The 23,125-nt window shown below is 42.5% G+C and overlaps 1 pseudogene; it reads right to left on the bottom strand.

The window, feature by feature from the left end:
- The window catches only part of LOC121816379 (zinc finger protein 850-like), a 31,868-nt pseudogene that overhangs the window by 1,591 nt on the left and 7,152 nt on the right, over window positions 1–23,125 (bottom strand).

The raw sequence follows: 23,125 nt of genomic DNA, 5'->3' as shown, positions 1-23,125 counted from the left end.
CTGTGGATTCTGAATACTCTGCTGTTGAGTGAGATTTGAAGACTGATTAGAGACATCACCATATTCACAATTGTAAGTCTTCTCCAGTATGTGTACTCTCATTTAGTGGAGGACTTGATGTTTGATAAAAGATATTCCTCCATGTACTATTTTTAGAGTCTTTGTCTGACGATTGAGGTCCCTGATGTTTCATAGGGTGAGAGTCTTGTTCAGTTGTACACCCAGTTTCATTGCATGCATGGCTTCTCACTCCACCGTAAATATTCTTGCAATTATTGGGGGTAGAGCTCTTACTTAAGGCCTGTCTCGTGTTATTACATGTGAGAAGTTGTTCCGTATTAACCGTATCATGATATGTATTCAACAATGGTGGTGGGATTAACTCTCTTCCATTAATATCAACATTACACACTTTGGAATGGAGAGAAACTGTCTGTTGGTAGAAGAATAATGATCCCTTGTTCACAGATGCCTCAGACTGGTTATATTGTGAGTTTTCCCCATCGTTTTTCAATTTCTGGTTTTCAGACGTGCTTGAATGTATGTGTAATCGAAGCCTGTGTTCAGAGTGGTTTGCATGAGTATTTGCAGTAGAGACTGGATGACTTTCCAGATTTTCCACATTTCCCTTCAGAGAATGTGTATGTTTCAAAAACTGCTTTAAGCCTTTGGTTGAACAGATACACTTTTCTGCTGCTGTTGATAACTGAAATGGGTGTTTTCCACAGTTTGACTCATATTGCTCATTTCTTATGGCAGTAATGTCCGCATTGTGTGAAAGTGTCTTGGTTTCTTTCTGTCCATATAAACATCTTCTCGGTCTTTCACATACCCCCATATATTCCCGGACTTTCATTAAATGTTCGTTTCCAAGGTGAGCTCTTTCATATATTCCTAGGTTTGCTTTTTGGATTAAGTTTTCTAATCTTGGATTCTTTGACATCAAACCACGGGTGTTGTGAGAGGACACAGCTGAAAGATATCAAATGAAAGTTTTCTTATCTACTATTCCTATCTACTGGGGCTGATGTGAGCTCAGCTGGGACAGAAGGGTAGCCTCATTCTCTGTGGGAAGAGAACACGGCAACAGTCTGTGGCAGCAGGACAGAGTGAGACCTGTACACAGGGTACTGATGCCAGCCCTGCCCACCCAGCCTGAGAGGGTATCTGTTGCTGCAGACAAAGGCTGGGTGCTGAAATGTGGGGTCTGGATAGCATAGCCAGGTAGAGCACTGCTATGGGCTGTGAGGAGACATCCTGAGGGGCCCGGGGTGAGGGAGGAGCTCTATAACTAGAATGCTTATGGAGGAAGCCTGACCACCAGAGAACAGAGCGCCTTTGTTGACTGATGCCCAAAGGGAAGACCCACCATTGCAGCCCCTCTTCCCCTGTGCTGGCCCCTCCTCTCCCAGCACTACGAAGGGCCACCACCCGGGTGGGCTCTACTGAGCTCCAGCCACAGCCTCCCCCCATGCACCTCCTCCACAATCAGCAGACTCCAGTGCTCTGGGGCAGCTTCTGGAGCAGACACCTGTGAGTGGCCCACACACAGAGAAGGAGCTGAAAGCTCAGCTGAGCCCCAGGTTTAAGGAAGGAAAACTGAAGTCTCTCCTCACGGTTACACAAACCATGCTTTTATACCTGCAACTGGCTTTGTCAACACAGCCCCTACAGAGCATCAGAATGGACAACCAGGGCTCCCCCAGACATGAGAGGTGTAGCTTTAGCAGCTGTAGACTTTGTGGGGATGTATACTAGGGGGAAGGGCCAGGCTAGAGTCTGAGCTGCCCCCAGAGCACCACAGCAGGTCCAGCTCCAGGAATGCAATTCTGGGACCTGAGTTCACTGGATCTCTGCTGGTGTTCCAGTGAAAACAACATCTGAGGAGGCACATCTCTCTGCTTTCACAAACAGTTTATGTAAATCCCTAAAAGTGAAAGGTGCTGGCACCACAGCAATGTGCCAGCATGCCCATGGTTGAAGGGGGGCCAATGCAGTGCCAACATGGGGTCACATGAGACTCACACAGTGCATGAGCACACGCCAAGGTGAACAATCCCAGAGGAGCAATCCTTAGTGGCTTGTCTCTCAGTAGGTGTTCTCCAATCCTACCTGCGTTCACTACAGATCAGATCAGAGGGAAGAAACACATCTGGGGCTCTTCTCCACAAACCAAGAAGCAGACCCCACCCCGAGAGACCAGTGAAAACCACAGAGCCAAGGGGAAGCTCCCCTCAATATTTTGGGGAGGCTCGGGTCACAATAACAGCAATCAAAGCCCAGTTCAAGGGGATAAGGGTACAAGCCTGTGGACCAACCTCACCCCCTAGGGGGAAGACAACAGAGCAAGAGGAGCTAGGATCCTGCAGCCTGCAGAACAGACCACAAACCCAGAAAATTTGACAAAATGGGACGACAAAGAAGTATGGTGTAGAGGAAGGAGCAAGACAAAAAGCTACAAGAACCACTAAATGAAGAAGAGACAGGCAGTCTAATGATTGCTCTTCCACTTCAGTCATCTTAAATGCTGATGCTACTAGATGCCTCTAATTCTTTAATCCACTTTTTATTTTAGCACGTTCTATATGATATTTCCTTATAAAAATCATAAATGATACTGACATAGGTCTAATCAGAAAGCGAGGACACGTAGGACAAAATCTGTGGAAGTCGATAACAAGATTCATTAAATAAAGAAGCAGTTCTTGAGAAATTCAGAAATGAGACATTCAAAGCATGGTGTGAACACTATCAATGCTCTGTGGAGATCGAATTGGGAAGGAAATCTTAAAAAGAGTAGATATCTATATGTAAAATGGATTCTTTTTGCAGTACAACATTGTAAATTAGTTATACTCCAATAAGAACGTTTTAAAAAGATTCTATTATCTAACCATTATAATAGGTTGAAACCATTAAAAATATGGTAGAAAACGTTTTCAGCTCTTATGCCAATTTATTTGAAAATTTTTTGAGTTAATTGAATATATTTAAGTCTTTTCAGTTCAACTCAGTTCAGTTAAGCCTTTTAGCATTGAGGAATTGGGGCAGATACACTTAACATTTCATATGAGTTCATATGAAGAAAACAGAAACTTTGAAGTAATCCTGAGATTGGCATTCTTTCTCTTTAGGGAGGTTTTGGTTTATACAGTGAAGAAATTACTTGAATTTAACATTTATAAGATCATATTTGTAGCTTCCAGTGTTTTAGAAATTATAAGTCAGAAACAAACAAACAAACAAACTCTATCCCCAGTATTCCTAGAACTTTGGCAGTATGTCCTCAATTCTGCTCACACACTGTCATCTAGAGGTAGAAGCTTTAATAGGAGCATCTTAGAGTTTTTCAGAAATGTTCATTTTTCCGAGGGGCCCCCTGCCCCCACGAAATGGAATAGTAATCGATTCATGCAGGTTGTCACAGGCCAAGAGAAGGGTTTCAGTTCTCACTGTGATTGAGCAAAGTAATCACTGGAGATGAATTCAGGAATGATTTAAAGGGACAGAATGGGGCAGGTGATATCCGCCTATGACAGCAACAGAAAGAAACCCAGACTTCTCTAAAACCATTTCCACTGAAGCAGATCTTCCCAAACCACATGACAAAGATGAATTCCTCACTAATCCTTGGACCTGTCGTGGAGTGGTCGGCTCCATCCATTGGCCTCTACCTGTGTATACGGCTGGTGTCTCCAGTCTCCTTACATCCCAGGGATTCTTCATTTGCTCCAGAAAGGTGACCAGGTCTGGCTTAGAGACCATCAGGAAAACGAATATTCGTTTTGCTAGAGATTCATCAGTTTCCAATCTACTATGTATTAAAGTGAGAAGAAAAGGCACATGTGCTAAGTCGCGCCAGTCACGTCTGACTCTTTGCCACCCTACAGACTGTAGCCGCCAGGGTCCTCTGTCCATGGGAGTGTCCAGGCAAAAGTATTGAGTGGGTTGCCATGTCCTCCTCCAGGAGTTCTTCCCAACCCAGGGATCAAACCCATTTCTTTTATGTCTCCTGAATTGGCAGGCAGGTTCTTTACCACTAGTGCCACCTGGGAAGCCCAGAGAAGGCATGGTAGAATGTAAATAGAGCCTAGAACTAAAGTATTTGGGGTTATAATTTCCTAAGCTGTATTAACATTCCCTGGTAGTTCAGCTGGTAAAGAAGCCACCTGCACTGTGGGAGACCTGTGTTTGATGCCTGGGTTGGGAAGATCCTCTGGAAAGGGAACGGCTACCCACTCCACTATTATGCCCTGGAGAATTCCATGGACTATTCCATAGGCTCGCAAAGAGTCAGACATGACTGTTACCTTGCTCTTTACATTATTACATTATTAACATTCTAGAGAAGGCATGGTTGAATGTTAATATAGCCTACTAAATTATATCCCCAAATACTTTATCGAAGCACTTTTCTAACTAACAAATACATAAAGAAAAGATCTTGAGATTCTAGTCAAGTACTACTAAGGCCAAAGTAAGTATGTAGTAAAAATCTGATTTATAAAGGAGAGTGGCACCCTTTTATTCCACAGAACCTACAGAATTACCACTCACCTAGAAGAAGGAGGCAGATTCCATCAAGGAAAAGTTAAAATCATAATGAATCATCATGAAGTCTTCTTTCTCAACTCATAAATATCCATTTTCCCATAGAAAGCAGGGATCTGAAACTATTATAATGAGCAGAAGATTCTAGGAGACATTCTAGAAATGCAGGAACCAAAACCCAGTGGGTAGAGAAGGGATTCTGGAAGGCAGTTATCCTCACCCAAGGAGGCCAGGTTCCTGTAGTTCTCTAACATCACGTCCCTGTACAATTCTCGCTGCCCGAGGTCCAGGCATTCCCACTCCTCTTCAGTGAAGTCTATGGCCACATCCTGGAATGTCAGCCGTCCCTGAAATGCAAAGTACAGGTGCCATGTGGCCATGGGAAGACTTCCTAATGTGACCCAAGAGGAAACCAGCAAGAGAAATGGTTTTGATTTAGGAGAATGTCTGGTGTTACACAAGAATATAATTTTTACACAGTAATATTTTCTACCACATTTTTAACCCCAAGAAAAGAGGATGAGATACGATCCATCAACCACTACAGAAATCATTCTGATTTGAAAGAGAAATCATATGATCACATCAACATTGGCATAGTTATTTCTGAGTATTGTACTTAGTTGACAGACGATAAACTGTCTATCAAAAAAAACAGGAAATATTTTTACAAAGCACTTCCTGATCCAAATGTTCTGGAGTGGGCTCAGTGTGCCACATTTTTCACAAGCTTATTTGAACGAGTAACGTGGAAAATTCTGCCCCATGAGAGACAATGTGTGAACAGCAACGAGGTAGAATAGTAAGGAAAGAATTCACATTTAACTTTGAACTTTAAGTGCTTTACAGAGTTTACAGGTCTGATAGGATAGTAATCTCGGCAGCAAGAATCATTTTAACAATCTGGTATATACTACTTTCTGACAGTTTTCAGAGACTTGAATGTATAACAGAAATAATTTAAAATCAATAATGTTGCTCTATCATCTTTTGGCAAATGTTTTAACGAACATTCTTTAAATGACAACTTAAGGGACGGGGGAGCCTGGTGGGTTGCCGTCTATGGGGTCGCACAGAGTCGGACACGACTGGAGCAACTTAGCAGCAGCAGCAACTTTTACTTCAGTTTGTGACTCTAGACTTTAATCAAACACAAACAAATGCACAGAGCTAACTCTCATGAAAGTTTATAGAAATTTCTGTATTTGTAAATAATGCTAAAAACAAGAAAAGTGTTAGTCACTCAGTCCTGTCCTACTCTTACCAACCCCAGGGACTGTAGCTTGCCACGCTTCTCTGTCCATGGGATCTCAAGGCATGAATACTGGAGTGGGTAGCTATTCCCTGCTTCACGGAATCTTCAAAAAAGAAAAACAAAAAATCAATCAAATGATGTTAACATGTTCATGCATACAGACATACACTAAAATGGGACTGTGTACTTATTAAGAGAAAAATTCTCATGTCAATAAAATCAGGATAATTTTTAACTGACTGAAAATGTACATAAATATTTGAGGATGACATTGTTAGGTAGGTAGAATAGGGAAAAGGAGTCCAAAATGGCGGTGGCTAAAAGTCAAGGAAGGTCAAGGAAGGTCCAAGGACCAGGAGTGGGATGCCACTGCCTTCTCCTGAAAAAACAGCACTCCTGGCTAAACCCAATTTGCATAGGGCAGGCCCAGGTCGAGGGAAAAACATATAAAAGCAGGAGCCAAAGTGCTTTCTCTCTCTCTTTCTCTCCCGCGTTCTTGCCCTCTTCCTCTTTCTCCCTCCCTCCTGCACTCCTCCAATCTCTTCTCTACAAGTCTTTGGGTTGGCATGGCCTGACGCTTCAAGGATGGATTCTCCTGCTATCTTCTAAATAAAATAGAGCTGTAACACTGATTTGCCTAAGCTAAAGCACGGTTTGTCCAAGACCCAAGAGCTGTGATGCGCCAAGGGCTTTAATGTCTGTCACTCCAAATCTTTGTTGTGACGAGACAAATTACCGAGGTACATACACTCACGTGACAATATTATTTTAATTTTTAAAATAGACTAGGCTGCAGACATACACAGTGATTAAAAAATAGACAGCTTTGGTTCTGAATTGTTCAATTACCTCAAAAACTACCATTTGCATGGAACTATATTTTAAAAATTAGCACAGCTGAACATAGATAAGCAGTAATATGATTCTTGTAAACATTTTGGAAAATACCGAAATGTGATGAGACTCTATCTATCTGTGATGTGAGAGTGGAGTGTACTGGAAATGATCAGACCTGGGCTTGAGTGATGAAAATCCCCACTCCCAAATCCCAGCATCTCTAGTAAACACACAGGAGTGTTGTCAACTACAAATCGGCACTTTCCGAAAGCATTGCCAGCGACTGAACAAGACCTTTTAGAACTAACACCCAAAAAAGATGTCCTCTTCATTATAGGGGACTGGAATGCAAAACTAGGAAGTCAAGAAACACCTGCAGTAAAGGCAAATTTGGCCTTGCAATGCGGAATGAAGCAGGGCAAAGACTAATAGAGTTTTGCCAAGAAAATGCACTGGTCATAGCAAACACCCCTTCCAACAACACAAGAGAAGACTCTACACATGGACATCACCAGATGGTCAACACCAAAATCAGATTGATTATATTCTTTGCAGCCACAGATGGAGAAGCTCTATACAGTCAATAAAAACAAGACCAGGAGCTGACTGTGGCTCAGATCATGAACTCCTTATTACCAAATTCAGACTGAAATTGAAGAAAGCAGGAAAATGACTAGACCATTCAGGTATGACCTAAATCAAATCCCTTATTATTTTACAGTGGAAGTGAGAAATAGACTTAAGGGCCTAGTTCTGATACAGTGCCTGACGATCTATGGAATGAGGTTCATGATATTGTACAAGAGACAAGGATCAAGACCATCCCCATGGAAAAGGAATGCAAAAAGCGAAATGGCTCTCTCGGGAGACTTACAAATAGCTGTGAAAGAAGGGAAGAGAAAAGCAAAGGAGAAAAGGAAAGATATAAGCATCTGAATGCAGAGTTCCAAAGAATAGCAAGAAGACATTAAGAAAGCCTTCTTCAGGGATTATTGCAAAGAAATAGAGGAAAACAACAGAATGGGAAAGACTAGAGATCTCTGCAAGAAAATCAGAGATACCAAGGGAACATTTCATGCAAACATGGGCTTGATAAAGGACAGAAATGGTATGGACCTACAGAAGCAGAAAATATTAAGAAGAGGTGGCAAGAATCCACAGAAGAACTGTACAAAAAAGATCTTCACGACCTGGATAATCAAGATTGTGTGATCACTCATCTAGAGCCAAACATCCTGGAATGTGAAGTCAAGTGGGCCTTAGAAAGCATCACTATGAACAAAACTAGTGGAGGTGATGGAATTCCAGTTGAGCTGTTCCAAATGAAAGATGATGCTGTGAAAGTGCTGCACTCAATATGCCAGCAAATTTGGCCACAGGACTGGAAAAGGTCCGTTTTCATTCACATCCCAAAGAAAGGCAATGCCAAAGAATGGTCAAACTACCGCACAATTGCACTCATCTCACATGCTAGTAAAGTAATGCTCAAAATTCTCCAAGCCAGGCTTCAGCAATACATGGACCGTGAACTTCCTGATGTTCAAGCTGGTTTTGGAAAAGGCAAAGGAACCAGAGATCAAATTGTCAACATCCGATGGATCATGGAAAAAGCTAGAGAGTTCCAGAAAAAACATCTATTTCTGCTTTATTGACTATGCCAAAGCCTTTGACTGTGTGGATCACAATAAACCTTGGAAAATTCTGAAAGAGATGGGAATACCAGACCACCTGACCTGCCTCTTAAGGAAATCGGTATGCACGTCAGGAAGCAACACTTAGAAATGGACTTGGAACATTAGACTGGTTCTAAATTGGAAAAGGAGTGCGTCAAGACTGTATATGTCACCCTGCTTATTTAACCTCTATGCAGAGAACATCATGAGAAACGCTGGACTGAAGAAACACAAGCTGGAGTCAAGATTTCCAGGAGAAATATCAATAACGTCAGATATGCAGATGACACCACCCTTATGGCAGAAAGTGAAGAGGAACTAAAAAGCCTCTTGATGAAAGTGAAAGAGGAGAGTGAAAAAGTTGGCTTAAAGCCCCACATTCAGAAAACAAAGATCATGGCATCCGGTCCCATCACTTCATGAGAAATAGATGGGGAAACAGTGGAAATAGTCTCAGACTGTATTCTTTGGGGCTCTAAAATCACTGCAGATCGTGACTGCAGCCATGAAATTAAAAGACTCTTACTCCTTGGAGGAAACGTTATGACCAACCTAGATAGCATATTTAAAAGCAGAGACATTACTTTTCTGACTGAGGTTCGTCTAGTCAAGGCTATGGATTTTCCTGTGGTCATGTATGGATGTGAGGGTTGGACTGTGAAGAAGGCTGAGTGCTGAAGAATTGATGCTTTTGAACTGCGGTGTTGGAGTAGACTCTTGAGAGTCCCTTAGACTTCAAGGAGATCCAACCAGTCCATTCTGAAGGAGATCAGCCCTGGGATTTCCTTGGAAGGAATGATGCTAAAGCTGAAACTCCAGTGCTTTGGCCACCTCATGTGAAGAGTTGACTTATTGGAAAAGACTGATGCTGGGAGGGATTGGGGGCAGGAGGAGAAGTGGACGACAGAGGATGAGATGCCTGGATGGCATCACTGACTCAATGGACGTGAGTCTAAGTGAACTCCAGGAGTTGTTGATGGATAGGGAGCCTGGCAGGCTGTGATTCAAGCGGTTGCAAAAAGTCAGAGACGGCTGAGTTGACTGAACTGAACTGAGCAACAACAAGGGCGTTTGCCATCTGCCTCTGAGAAGAATGAACATTATGGTGCTGCAACTGACTTCAGTCCCCTAGTCGTAGTTTAGGGTGGATTGAGGCACCCTGTCCAGGGAATCTGGTGGAACAGGTCTTTGGAGAGTCAGATATTTTCAGGAACTGCTTTCATGATCCCAATCCTTGCATCTCTTCATATCTAGAAAAGCACTAAACCACTAAATGATGAATTCAGTTCCTCACGACTGGCCAGAAAACTTTTGTAAAGTAAGTGCTTGATTGCACTGAACTCCCCCTTCACTAAAGTCACATACTGACCTTCCCCCACTGGCTCTTTGGAGCAGTTTCTCAGGGTTCTCTGAGATGCTCTCTCCTGGGCTGCTGTCCTCATTTTCCCCCAAATATAACTTAATGCACATCTCTCAAAGTGTGCATCTGTTTTAGCTGACAGTGTTTATTTCTCAAAGCAGAGTATCTAAGAAGATACGGCATTTCCTCATTAACTGTGATAGGCATATCCATCATTTTTCTTCCAAGACCGTTGTTCAAGACAAAAATTAAAAATGAATTTCATAGCGTGGAAATCTCCCAGAAGCACCTGAATCAGTGAACATCAGAGGTCACGGGGTAAGAGTACATGTAAAAATGCATATCACTGCAAGGCTTCTTGGCAATATTAGGAAAAGCATGATCTCAATCTACCATGAAAAATGTCAGCTATCTGCAAGTTCCACCTCCTGTATACCTCCCATGGTCTGTAGCTTATAGTCCACTTAATTAATATATTTTCCTTATCGGTAGAGGATTGTCTCTGCTACTTTAACTTCTGAAAAATTCTGGAATGCTGAGTTTATTCTATTAATGCGGGGGACGACCCGTGAAGGGTTAAGTCCTGGGAGCTGCTCAGCAGGTATGCAGAGCCTAGGACATGTGCCTAAGCTCCCTGTCCCGCCACCCTCAAGAATTTTTATAGCCCTTAAGGCTCCAAGATGTTTGGTTTTGGCAACATTTCATAGAAGATAGATTATCTTATTGTGTATACTTCATAGAAGATAGATTATCTGATTGTGTTCTATATACAATGGTAAGGGTCTGGTGATTGTATCCTGAGATTAAAAACAATCTTGTAAGTGCCTTAAGTCACGTACTTTACCCTATATATACTGCAGCACAATAAAGCAAGGTATCAGCCATTTTGGTCTGATCCTCTCAACCCCATCTTTTGTCTATCTCTGATTTTCTTAGCGGGGTCGCTCCGTTCTCTCCCTGTGCAGGTGCGACTCTTGTTTGTGCTGGCCACGGCAGGTGGCGCCCAACGTGGGGCTCGAGCTCGACAGTTCTCCTCGCCACTACTCTTATTAATTGAAAAGAGTGAGTATATGAGTAAACAAGTGAATTAAATTGAGGAGGAGTAGTAAGGTATATAGTTGAGAGTATAATTATGGGACAGACGCATAGTCGTCAGTTGTTTGTGCATATGTTATCTGTAATGTTAAAACATCGGGGAATTACTGTTTCTAAACCTAAATTAATCAATTTTCTTTCATTTATTGAGGAAGTTTGCCCTTGGTTTCCCAGAGAAGGTACGGTAAATCTAGAGACATGGAAGAAAGTAGGGGAACAAATCCGGACTCATTATACTTTACATGGCCCTGAAAAAATCCCTGTCGAAACTTTATCCTTTTGGACACTAATTCGTGACTGCCTGGACTTTGATAATGATGAATTAAAACGTTTAGGAAATTTATTAAAACAGGAAGAAGATCCTCTCCATGATCCTGATTCGGAACCCAGGCATGCTGTTCCCGAGGGAGTTGAAGGTGACCCTCCATTTTCTAACTTATTGCGTCCTTCGGATAATGATGATTTACTTTCATCCACAGATGAGGCAGAATTAGACGAAGAAGCTGCTAAATACCATCAAGAAGATTGGGGTTTTTTAGCACAAGAAAAGGGGGCATCAATATCTAAAGATGAATTGGTTGAATGTTTTAAAAACCTTACTATTGCTTTACAGAACGCAGGAATCAAGCTTCCTAGTAACAATGCCAAATCTCCTTCTGGTCCGCCTCGTCCCCCTGCTTATGCTCCTTCTGTTGTGGCTGGTCTCAATCCCCCTCCAGGGCCCCCTCCACCGTCTGAGAACATGTCTCCGCTGCAGAAGGCATTGAGACAAGCACAGCGACTTGGTGAGGTTGTCTCTGATTTTTCTCTTGCTTTTCCTGTCTTTGAAAATAACAACCAGCGTTATTATGAAACACTGCCTTTTAAACAACTGAAAGAGTTAAAGATTGCTTGCTCACAATACGGTCCTACTGCTCCATTCACCATTGCTATGATAGAAAATTTGGGTACTCAAGCTTTACCCCCAAATGATTGGAAGCAGACAGCTAGGGCATGTCTCTCAGGGGGAGATTATTTACTATCGAAATCTGAATTTTTTGAACAATGTGCTCGTATAGCCGATGTTAACCGACAGCGAGGTATACAGACCTCCTATGAAATGTTGATTGGTGAAGGCCCTTATCAGGCTACTGATACTCAACTTAATTTCTTACCTGGTGCATATGCACAAATATCAAATGCGGCTCGGCAGGCGTGGGAAAAACTTCCTAGCTCCAGTACTAAGACAGAGGATCTTTCAAAAGTCCGGCAGGGACCTGATGAGTCTTACCAGGACTTCGTGGCACGGCTCTTAGATACTATATGTAAGATAATGTCAGATGAAAAGGCTGGGATGGTATTAGCAAAACAATTGGCTTTTGAAAACGCTAACTCTGCTTGTCAAGCTGCCTTAAGACCTTATCGAAAAAAGGGAGATCTGTCTGATTTTATTCGCATTTGTGCTGACATTGGACCCTCCTACATGCAAGGCATTGCTATGGCAGCAGCATTACAAGGAAAAAGCATAAAAGAGGTACTTTTTCAGCAGCAAGCCCGGAACAAGAAAGGACTTCAAAAGTCAGGTAATTCGGGTTGCTTTGTTTGTGATCAACCTGGCCATCGGGCTGCAGTGTGCCCTCAAAAACAACAAAGCCCTGTTAACACTCCTAATTTGTTCCCACGATGTAAAAAAGGAAGACATTGGGCGCGGGATTGCCATTCTAAAACGGATGTTCAAGGTAATCCTTTGCCCCCGGTTTCGGGAAACTGGGTGAGGGGCCAGCCCCTGGCCCCGAAACAATGTTATGGGGCAACACTGCAGGTTCCAAAAGGACCATTGCAGACCTCTGTCGAGCCACAAGAGGCAGCGCAGGATTGGACCTCTGTGCCACCTCCTACACAGTATTAACTCCCGAGATGGGGGTTCAAACCCTTGCCACAGGAGTGTTTGGGCCTTTACCTCCAGGGACAGCTGGACTGCTTTTAGGGCACAGTAGTGCGTCTTTAAAGGGAATACTTATCCATCCTGGTGTGATTGACTCTGATTATACAGGAGAGATAAAAATATTAGCCTCCGCTCCTAACAAAATTATTGTGATCAATGCAGGACAGCGTATAGCTCAACTTCTTTTAGTTCCATTAGTCATACAGGGAAAAACAATCAATAAAGACCGTCAGGATAAAGGTTTCGGGTCCTCCGACGCCTATTGGGTGCAAAATGTTACCGAGGCATGACCAGAACTTGAGCTACGCATTAATGGTAAGCTTTTCCGCGGAGTGCTTGATACAGGGGCCGATATTAGCGTCATTTCTGATAAATACTGGCCTACTACATGGCCTAAACAGATGGCTATTTCCACTCTTCAGGGTATTGGCCAAACTACTAATCCAGAACAAAGTTCGTCCCTTCTTACTTGGACGGATAAAGACGGTCATACAGGCCAATTTAAACCTTATATTCTGCCCCATCTTCCAGTTAATCTATGGGGGCGTGATATATTGAGCAAAATGGGTGTTTATTTATATAGTCCTTCACCCACTGTAACAGATTTGATGTTAGATCAGGGCTTACTTCCAAATCAAGGTTTAGGTAAACAACATCAAGGCATCATTTTGCCCCTTGATCTAAAACCTAATCAAGATCGAAAAGGCTTGGGGTGTTTTCCCTAGGGACCTCTGATTCTCCCGTGACACATGCCGATCCTATTGATTGGAAATCTGAGGAACCGGTATGGGTCGATCAGTGGCCCCTAACACAGGAAAAACTTTCTGCTGCACAACAGCTGGTGCAGGAACAGCTGAGACTTGGGCATATTGAACCCTCTACCTCTGCTTGGAATTCCCCAATTTTTGTTATTAAAAAGAAGTCTGGGAAATGGAGATTGCTACAAGACCTTCGTAAGGTAAATGAAACAATGATGCATATGGGAGCCCTACAACCTGGGTTGCCCACTCCTTCTGCTATACCTGATAAATCCTATATCATTGTTATAGATTTAAAAGATTGTTTTTACACTATTCCTCTTGTACCTCAAGATTGTAAGAGATTTGCCTTCAGTTTACCCTCTTAATTTTAAAGAGCCTATGCAACGCTATCAATGGAGAGTCCTCCCACAAGGAATGACTAATAGCCCTACGCTGTGCCAAAAATTTGTTGCTACAGCATTAGCTCCCGTTCGTCAACGTTTTCCTCAGCTATATTTAGTTCATTATATGGATGATATATTACTAGCTCATGCTGACGAACATCTATTGTATCAAGCTTTTTCGATTTTAAAACAACATTTAAGCCTTAATGGTCTTGTTATTGCTGATGAAAAAATTCAAACTCATTTTCCTTATAATTATTTGGGTTTCTCCTTATATCCTCGCGTTTATAATACCCAATTAGTAAAATTACAGACTGACCACTTAAAAACTTTAAACGACTTTCAAAAACTTTTAGGAGACATTAATTGGATACGTCCTTATTTAAAATTACCCACTTATACCTTGCAGCCATTATTTGACATCCTTAAAGGTGACTCTGACCCTGCGTCACCCCGAACACTTTCTTTAGAAGGACGAACTGCCTTACAATCAATAGAAGAAGCTATTAGACAACAACAGATTATTTATTGTGATTACCAACGATCATGGGGTTTGTATATACTTCCTACCCCCCGAGCACCCACAGGGGTTCTCTATCAAGATAAACCTTTGCGATGGATATATTTGTCTGCTACTCCAACTAAACATCTGCTCCCTTACTATGAACTTGTTGCAAAAATTGTAGCAAAGGGACGTCACGAAGCTATCCAGTATTTTGGCATGGAACCCCCCTTTATTTGTGTTCCTTATGCTTCAGAACAACAAGATTGGCTTTTTCAATTTTCAGATAATTGGTCTATAGCTTTTGCAAATTACCCGGGACGGATTACTCATCATTACCCTTCTGATAAATTGTTACAATTTGCTAGCTCTCATGCCTTTATTTTTCCAAAAATAGTTCGCCGACAACCTATTCCTGAAGCGACTCTTATATTTACAGATGGATCGTCTAATGGTACTGCAGCTTTACTTATTAACCATCAAACCTATTATGCACATACCAGTTTCTCTTCTGCTCAGGTTGTGGAATTATTTGCAGTCCACCAAGCATTGCTAACTGTACCTACTTCCTTCAATTTATTTGCAGACAGCTCCTATGTGGTCGGTGCCTTACAGATGATTGAAACTGTTCCAATTATCGGCACCACCTCTCCTGAAGTTCTTAACTTATTTACATTGATTCAACAGGTTCTCCACTGTCGCCAACACCCCTGTTTCTTTGGGCATATTCGTGCACACTCCACCCTTCCTGGTGCCCTCGTACAAGGCAATCACACTGCGGACGTTCTTACTAAACAAGTGTTTTTTCAATCAGCTATTGATGCAGCCCGAAAATCTCATAACTTACATCACCAAAATAGTCATTCTTTACGGTTGCAATTTAAAATTTCCCGTGAAGCTGCATGACAAATTGTTAAATCTTGCTCTACCTGTCCTCAATTCTTTGTTCTTCCTCAATATGGTGTCAACCCTCGAGGCTTACGCCCTAATCATCTCTGGCAAACAGATGTCACTCACATTCCTCAATTTGGGCGTCTGAAATATGTTCATGTCTCTATTGACACTTTTTCCAATTTTCTCATGGCCTCCCTTCACACTGGAGAATCGACACGTCACTGTATTCAACATTTGCTATTTTGCTTTTCTATTTCAGGAATCCCACAAACCCTTAAAACAGATAATGGACCTGGTTATACTAGCCGTTCTTTTCAACGTTTTTGTCTTTCTTTCCAAATTCATCATAAAACAGGAATTCCATATAATCCACAGGGACAAGGTATTGTGGAACGAGCCCATCAACGCCTTAAACATCAATTATTAAAACAAAAAAAGGGGAATGAACTGTATAGCCCCTCACCGCATAATGCCTTAAACCATGCTCTTTATGTTTTAAATTTTTTAACTTTAGACGCAGAAGGCAATTCAGCAGCCCAGCGTTTTTGGGGAGAATGGTCCTTATGCAAAAAACCACTTGTACGATGGAAGGATCCACTTACCAATCTGTGGTATGGGCCAGACCCTGTACTAATATGGGGACGAAGGCATGTTTGTGTTTTTCCACAGGATGCCGAAGCGCCGCGTTGGATACCGGAAAGGCTGGTACGCGCGGCGGAGGAACTCCCTGACATATCAGATGCATCGCATGACACTGAGCGAGCCCACGAGTGAGCTGCCTACCCAGAGGCAGATTGAGGCGTTGATGCGATATGCTTGGAAAGAGGCTCATGTACAACCTCCAGTGACACCTACTAATATACTGATCATGTTATTATTATTGTTACAGCGGATACAAAACGGGGCGGCTGCGGCTTTTTGGGCATACATTCCCGATCCGCCTAAGATTCAATCTTTAGGATGGGATAAAGAAATAGTACCTGTATATGTCAATGATACAAGTCTTTTAGGAGGAAAATCAGATATTCACATTTCTCCTCAGCAAGCCAATATCTCCTTTTATGGTCTTACTACTCAATATCCTATGTGCTTTTCTTATCAATCACAGCATCCTCACTGTATACAGGTGTCAGCTGATATATCCTATCCTCGAGTGACTATTTCAGGCATTGATGAAAAAACCGGAAAGAGATCGTACCGTGACGGAACCGGACCCCTCGACATTCCGTTTTGTGACAAACATCTAAGCATCGGCATAGGAATAGACACTCCTTGGACTTTATGTCGAGCACGGGTCGCATCGGTGTATAACATCAACAATGCCGATACCACCCTTTTATGGGACTGGGCACCTGGGGGAACACCTGATTTCACCGAATATCGAGGACAGCATCCACCCATTCTCTCTGTAAACACTGCTCCTATATTTCAAACTGAACTGTGTAAACTTTTGGCTGCTTTTGGTCATGGCAATAGCCTATATTTACAACCCAATATTAGTGGGAGTAAATATGGTGATGTGGGAGTTACAGGATTTTTATATCCCCGAGCTTGTGTCCCTTACCCATTCATGTTGATACAAGGCCATATGGAAATAACGCTGTCATTGAATATTTATCATTTAAATTGTTCCAATTGCATACTTACTAATTGCATTAGAGGTGTAGCCAAAGGAGAACAAGTTATAATAGTAAAACAACCTGCTTTTGTAATGTTACCTGTTGAAATAACTGAAGAATGGTATGATGAGACCGCTTTAGAATTGTTACAACGCATTAACACGGCTCTTAGCCGCACTCCAAGAAGTGTAAGCCTGATTATTCTGGGTATAGTATCTTTAATCACCCTTATAGCAACTGCTGTTACTGCTTCTGTATCTTTAGCACAATCCATTCAAGCTGCTCATACTGTAGATTCCTTGTCATATGATGTTACTAGAGTAATGGGAACTCAAGAAGATATAGATAAAAAAAATAGAAGATAGATTATCAGCTTTATATGATGTAGTTAGAGTTCTAGGAAAACAAGTTCAGAGCATTAATTTTCGTATAAAAATTCAATGCCATGCTAATTATAAATGGATTTGTGTTACAAAAAAGCCTTACAATACATCTGATTTTCCGTGGGATAAGGTGAAAAAACATCTACAAGGAATTTGGTTTAATACTAATGTTCTTTAGATCTTTTACAATTGCACAATGAAATTCTTGACATTGAAAATTCTCCAAAAGCTACGTTGAATATAGCTGATACTGTCGATATCTTTTTACAAAATTTATTTTCTAACTTTCCAAGCCTTCATTCACTGTGGCGAAGTATAATTGCTATGGGCGCGGTTCTGACTGTTGTGCTTATCATAATTTGTCTAGCTCCGTGTCTTATTCGTAGTATTGTTAAAGAATTTTTACACATGAGAGTTTTAATACATAAAAACATGTTGCAACACCGACATCTCATGGAGCTTTTAAAAAATAAAGAGAGGGGAGCTGCGGGGGATGACCCGTGAAGGGTTAAGTCCTGGGAGCTGCTCAGCAGGTATGCAGAGCCTAGGACATGCGCCTAAGCTCCCTGTCCCGCCACCCTCAAGAATTTTTATAGCCCTTAAGGCTCCAAGTTGTTTGGTTTCGGCAACATTTCATAGAAGATAGATTATCTTATTGTGTATACTTCATAGAAGATAGATTATCTGATTGTGTTCTATATACAATGGTAAGGGTCTGGTGATTGTATCCTGAGATTAAAAACAATCTTGTAAGTGCCTTAAGTCACGTACTTTACCCTATATATACTGCAGCACAATAAAGCAAGGTATCAGCCATTTTGGTCTGATCCTCTCAACCCCATCTTTTGTCTCTCTCTTATTTTCTTAGCAGGGACGCTCCGTTCTCTCCCTGTGCAGGTGCGACTCTTGTTTGTGCTGGCCGCGGCATATTAACAAGGGCACTTTCTTACTCCTGTTCCAGAGAGCTGAATTGCATCCACATGTAAATTCATCACGGCATTTCCCCGACTTCCCTAAGATCCTAACACGGAACAACATCCCAATGGGAATCTCAGATACCAGTGCCTCCCCGTATTGATCTCTCACAAAGGGAATGTATTCAACATTGAAAGTCACTATTTCATGTTGAGAATTCATCATGCTCTATAGAAAGCCAGGATACACACAATGGAGAAAAGGCTCTGGAATATGAGCGAGAGGAAACCTGAAGAGCTGATTTTCACTATTTAAAATTAAAAAAAAAAGGGGGGGGTGGGTGAATGAGAAGGTGATTACAAGCACTCCAGGCAGAAAACTTAGAAGCAGAGAACTAAAGGTTTGGAGATTCTCAGTCCAGGCATGTCAGGAGGAAAAGCAGACACAGCCCCACACCCGGGACAGGACAATTACCTGAGAAGCTGCCATTTCCTCCTCTTCTTCCTCCTGCTCTGCGTCTTCTCTGGGGATACGACGTCTCAAACTCACATCTGCATGTTGAGAAAATACCTTCAAAGGCATCCATACAGCCGCTTAACCTGCAACCGCTGCAGTGAAAGAGAAGAAACCGTTTTCTTGTTTCTCTCACCCTTTTCGGAGCTCTTTGCTGACTTTCTCTGTTCCTGATCTGTAGTGGGCAATCAAGACTAACCTGATATGCTAATCACATCCTGCTGCTCCACTCTATTGGCAGATCTTCCCGGCTAGTTCCTCTCCTTCCTTTTTGCACTACAGAGAGCAGGCCTCAGAACAATTCACCAGAGACAATGGGCCCTACTTCTGGGCTACTTGACCCACCCTACAAGGGTTTTGAAAAAAATGCAAGAGGAAGACCTGCATTCAGGAGCCCTGGGGGAAGCCTCACATTTGGCACATCTGAGACCTCAGGAAGGGAGGATTTAGGGCGGGAACTTCTAGAAGCAAAGGTCAACCTGATTCCCTGGTGAGGGGCTCTTTCTAGGATGGGTGTGGTGGTCCTCGCCTGTGCCTGCGCCCTTGGGGGAGGGGAGGGGAGAGGTGAGTGGTGGGAATCACCTGGGGGTCTTGGGTTCCTGCCAGGCTTTACTTGCAGACTTCTTCCCAAAGATCTCCCATGTCCTTAGTTGTTTTCACGCCTCTCTGCAGCCTGGGGACACACGTTTTCACAAAATGATTTGCATTGTGACCACCTCTCTGCAGCTGTGGCACCTCCAACTTCAGAGACCAGGAGCCTGGAGGTGTTTCCAACACAGCTTTCTTTGAAAATAAACCAGAGGCAACAGGAGGCCTGGCGAGCTGCAGTCTATGGGGTCACAAAGAGTAGGACAGGACTGAGCAGCTAAACTGAACTGAACTGAACTGAGCAGGACATGCTAGGTTAACAAGTGTGTGTGGGCAGAGACAAATGCCTTTGGAAATGATGCCCTAAATGCTATCTGATGACCAACCAAGGAAATAATGATCGGTGTTGTCGTTTAAGTTATATTAACATGAATTAACACGTGAGAGCCTTGTTCTACTTGCTGTGTGTGTGTTTTTCTAGGTTTTATGAATCAACTGCTACAGTTTGTTGTCTGTGCCATTTAGAGAGCTCTATTTTCTCACATCTTTAAAGTATAATGACTAAGGAAAAATTAAAGATAGAAGCATGTTCATCTTTCTAATATTATATATTCTAAAAAATATTCAGTGTGCGTGCACCAGTACCAACTTTGTAGAAGATTTTGTTTCACAGATTTTGTTTCAGCAGAGTTGAGAACAAGGTACAACGTTTCCCATACCCATATGACTCTTGTTCGCACACGTGGACAATCTCCCTACTTACCTTTCCCCACCAGAGTGAGCATTTGTTACCACTGATGAAGCTACAAGGACAGTAAATAAACTCTTTAGTTTACCCTTATGTTTCTCTTTTAGGGATGTGCACTCCATACCTCTGGATAAATGTATAATAACATGTGTCCATCACAACAGTTTAACACAAATTATTTCACGGTCCTGAAAGTTTTCTAGATTTACGATATTCATAATCCTTCTTTTGAAACCCATGGCAACCACAGACCTTTTAAATCTCTTTTATATTTCCTACTAGATTCCCAGGTGACTGAGTGGGAAGAAGTTTCTACCTGCCGATGCAGGACATCCAGGTGATGCAGGTTCCATCCTTGGGTCAGGAAGATGCCCTGGACGAAGAAATGGAAACCCACTCTAGTATCCTTTCCTGGGAAATCTATGGACAGAGGAGCCTGGCGGGCTACAACCCCTGGGCTCACAAAGACTCAGACACCACTGAGCACATATGAACATTTAGCTACACCAAAGTGTCATATTGTAAAATTGCTACTTTCTGTAGCATTTTTGAATGGGCTTCTTTCACTTCATAAAATGCCTGCCACGATTGTCCGTGTATTTTATTCCTTGAAACCTCAACATCCAAAAGCTTAAGAACTACCGTTGTACTATATTCCTGCTCAGTAAATAAGTTCATCAACACCATTTTTTTAGATTCCATGTATATCTGTTACGACAATATTTGTCCAAATATAGAGAACAGATGTGTGGACATGGCAGGAGAAGAGGGGGACAAACTGAAGAGGCTTCCTGACACACATACACTACCATGGCTGAAATGCTGGAGAAGACTCTTGCGAGGCCCTTGGACTGCACGGAAATCCAGCCAGTCCATCCTAAGGGAGATCAGTCCTGGGTGTTCATTGGAAGGACTGATGCTGAAGCTGAAACTCCAGTCCTTTGGCCACCTCATGTGAAAAGCTGACTCATTTGAAAAGCCCCTGATGCTGGGAATGATTGAAGTGGGGAGGAGAAGGGGACGACCGAGGATGAGATGGTTGGATGGCATCACCGACTCAGTGGACATGAGTTTGAGTAAACTCTGCGAGTTGGTGGTGGACAGGGAGGCCTGGCGTGCTGCAGTCCATGGGGTCACAAACACTTGGACATGACTGAGCAAGTGAAATGAACTGAACTGATGGTTAAAACAGGTAGCTAGTGGGAATCTGCTGGATAGCACAGGGAGCTCAGCTTAGTATTCTTGCTGACCAGAGGGGTGAAATGGAGATCACTGGAGGGAGGTTCAAGAGGGAGCAGACTCATGTATACTTATGGCTGATTGATGATGTCGTACAGCAGAAACTAACACAACATTGTAAAGCAATTATATTCCAATACAAAATACACATGCATCTCAAAAGGAAAAAAGCTAAACAGACGGGTCACCCAGCGGTGGAGAATCCATCTGACAGTTCGGGGGACGTGGGATTGATCCCTGGTCCAGGAATACTCCACATGCATTGGGGCAGCTAAGCCTGTGCGCCACAACTGCTGAGCCTGGGTGGGACAACTTGCTCTTTTAGAAAGGCAAGAGGGAAATGAAAGATGCTCACCAGCGCTAAACAATAAGAAATGCAAAACAAAGCTACAATGATGCATCATCTCATGCCAGTCAGAATAACAATTAGCAAAGAGCCCACTAATAATACTGTAAACGCTGACGAGGCTTGGAGATCAGGGAACCTCCTGCATGGCTGGAGAGAATTTAAACTGGGGCAGTCACAGGGGGAGGACAGTGTGGAAGTTCCTTAAAAAATGTAACCTCCTAACATTTAAGGAAATGAATTCCATTAAAATTAGACAAAACAGATTAATTGACAAATTGACAAGTTTTGCAGTAGTCAATCAACTGCAAGTCTAAAATGACCAGTTTTGATCTAGCATTTCTAAATTCTCTAAGTTAAATGTGTATGAATACACATACACTCACATATTCCTTCTTGGTTTTCTCACTGCTAACATGTATACCTTAGATATTTATATATTGTATTCAATGTGTGTTATATAAATTATATGATGTATATATCTTCAGATATTTATATATTGCATTCAAAGTATGCCAAGGCCATGAGAAAACAGTTCCTTTAAGCCTAGACAAGAAACTTGTGCTAAGAATTGTACAGGGCAAGGTTTTACACATCTTGGTTCAGAACTTTCACATCATGGCTTTTAATTATGCTTTTTGTGACTTTGTTAAATTGACATTTGCTTAAATGAGCCCCTGGGGGGGGAAAAAAAAAAATGAGCCCCTGGAAACTTTTAGCTAACAGAAGAACCAAGGACAATTGAAGTAGATGAGTTTATGACTCTAGGTCCTAAAAGAATTCACAGGAAGCCTTGAGGGCCCCTGAGGAAGGTCAAGGCTAGAACCAGGCAGAGAAAGCTCCAGTACTTCGAGTTCAGGCCTTTCTAAGGGACCCTGGATGAAGTGCTGTGGGCTCCCCAGGTTGAGTGTGGATTGGTCCATTCAAACCAAGAGGAGCAGGAATCTAGAGCTCTGAGGGGGTCAATGAAGGGGGGCCTGTGCAGTAAACCCTGGGGTTCAGCACGACTGCTGGTCTCAGGGTGGGTGTTCATCTACTGCAGGTGTTCACAGGACTGGCTGGTGTGAGTTCAAGGGCCTGCAGGCTGCCTACTTCCCAGACAGACGCTGAGGCAGCAACAGCATGCAGTAATTCAGGTAAACTCTCAACAATACTCTGTATGATCCTTCTTAGAACCATCACAATATCCCAGTAGTTATGGAGTGGGGGGGGGGAGGGGGGAGGGCGGGAGTACAATGGAGAAATGATGGGAAATATCCAATTATTTGAGGCTTAACGGCAGGATGGAAACTAATTGTAACAGGTATCATCCCCCTGTGCTAACAAAGAGTTTATTGTTACGTATATTCCCTTCAACCTTAAATCGGTAGGTTGACAATTCATTACACACCAACTTCATCACAAGAAACCGTCTAGTTTTATTAACATGTTATATCACACAGTCAGAATAAAACCTTTTCCAACCCACTTTTTAACTGAATAAAATACAGATTACAAGCATAAACAATTGCCGGCGACGGAATGACACACCAACACTGC

This window comes from Ovis aries, chromosome 14 (genome assembly GCF_016772045.2).
Source record: "Ovis aries strain OAR_USU_Benz2616 breed Rambouillet chromosome 14, ARS-UI_Ramb_v3.0, whole genome shotgun sequence".
Lineage (NCBI taxonomy): Eukaryota > Metazoa > Chordata > Mammalia > Artiodactyla > Bovidae > Ovis > Ovis aries.
Note: the sequence above shows the minus strand (reverse complement) of the source record. Positions and strands in the feature narration are given on the sequence as shown.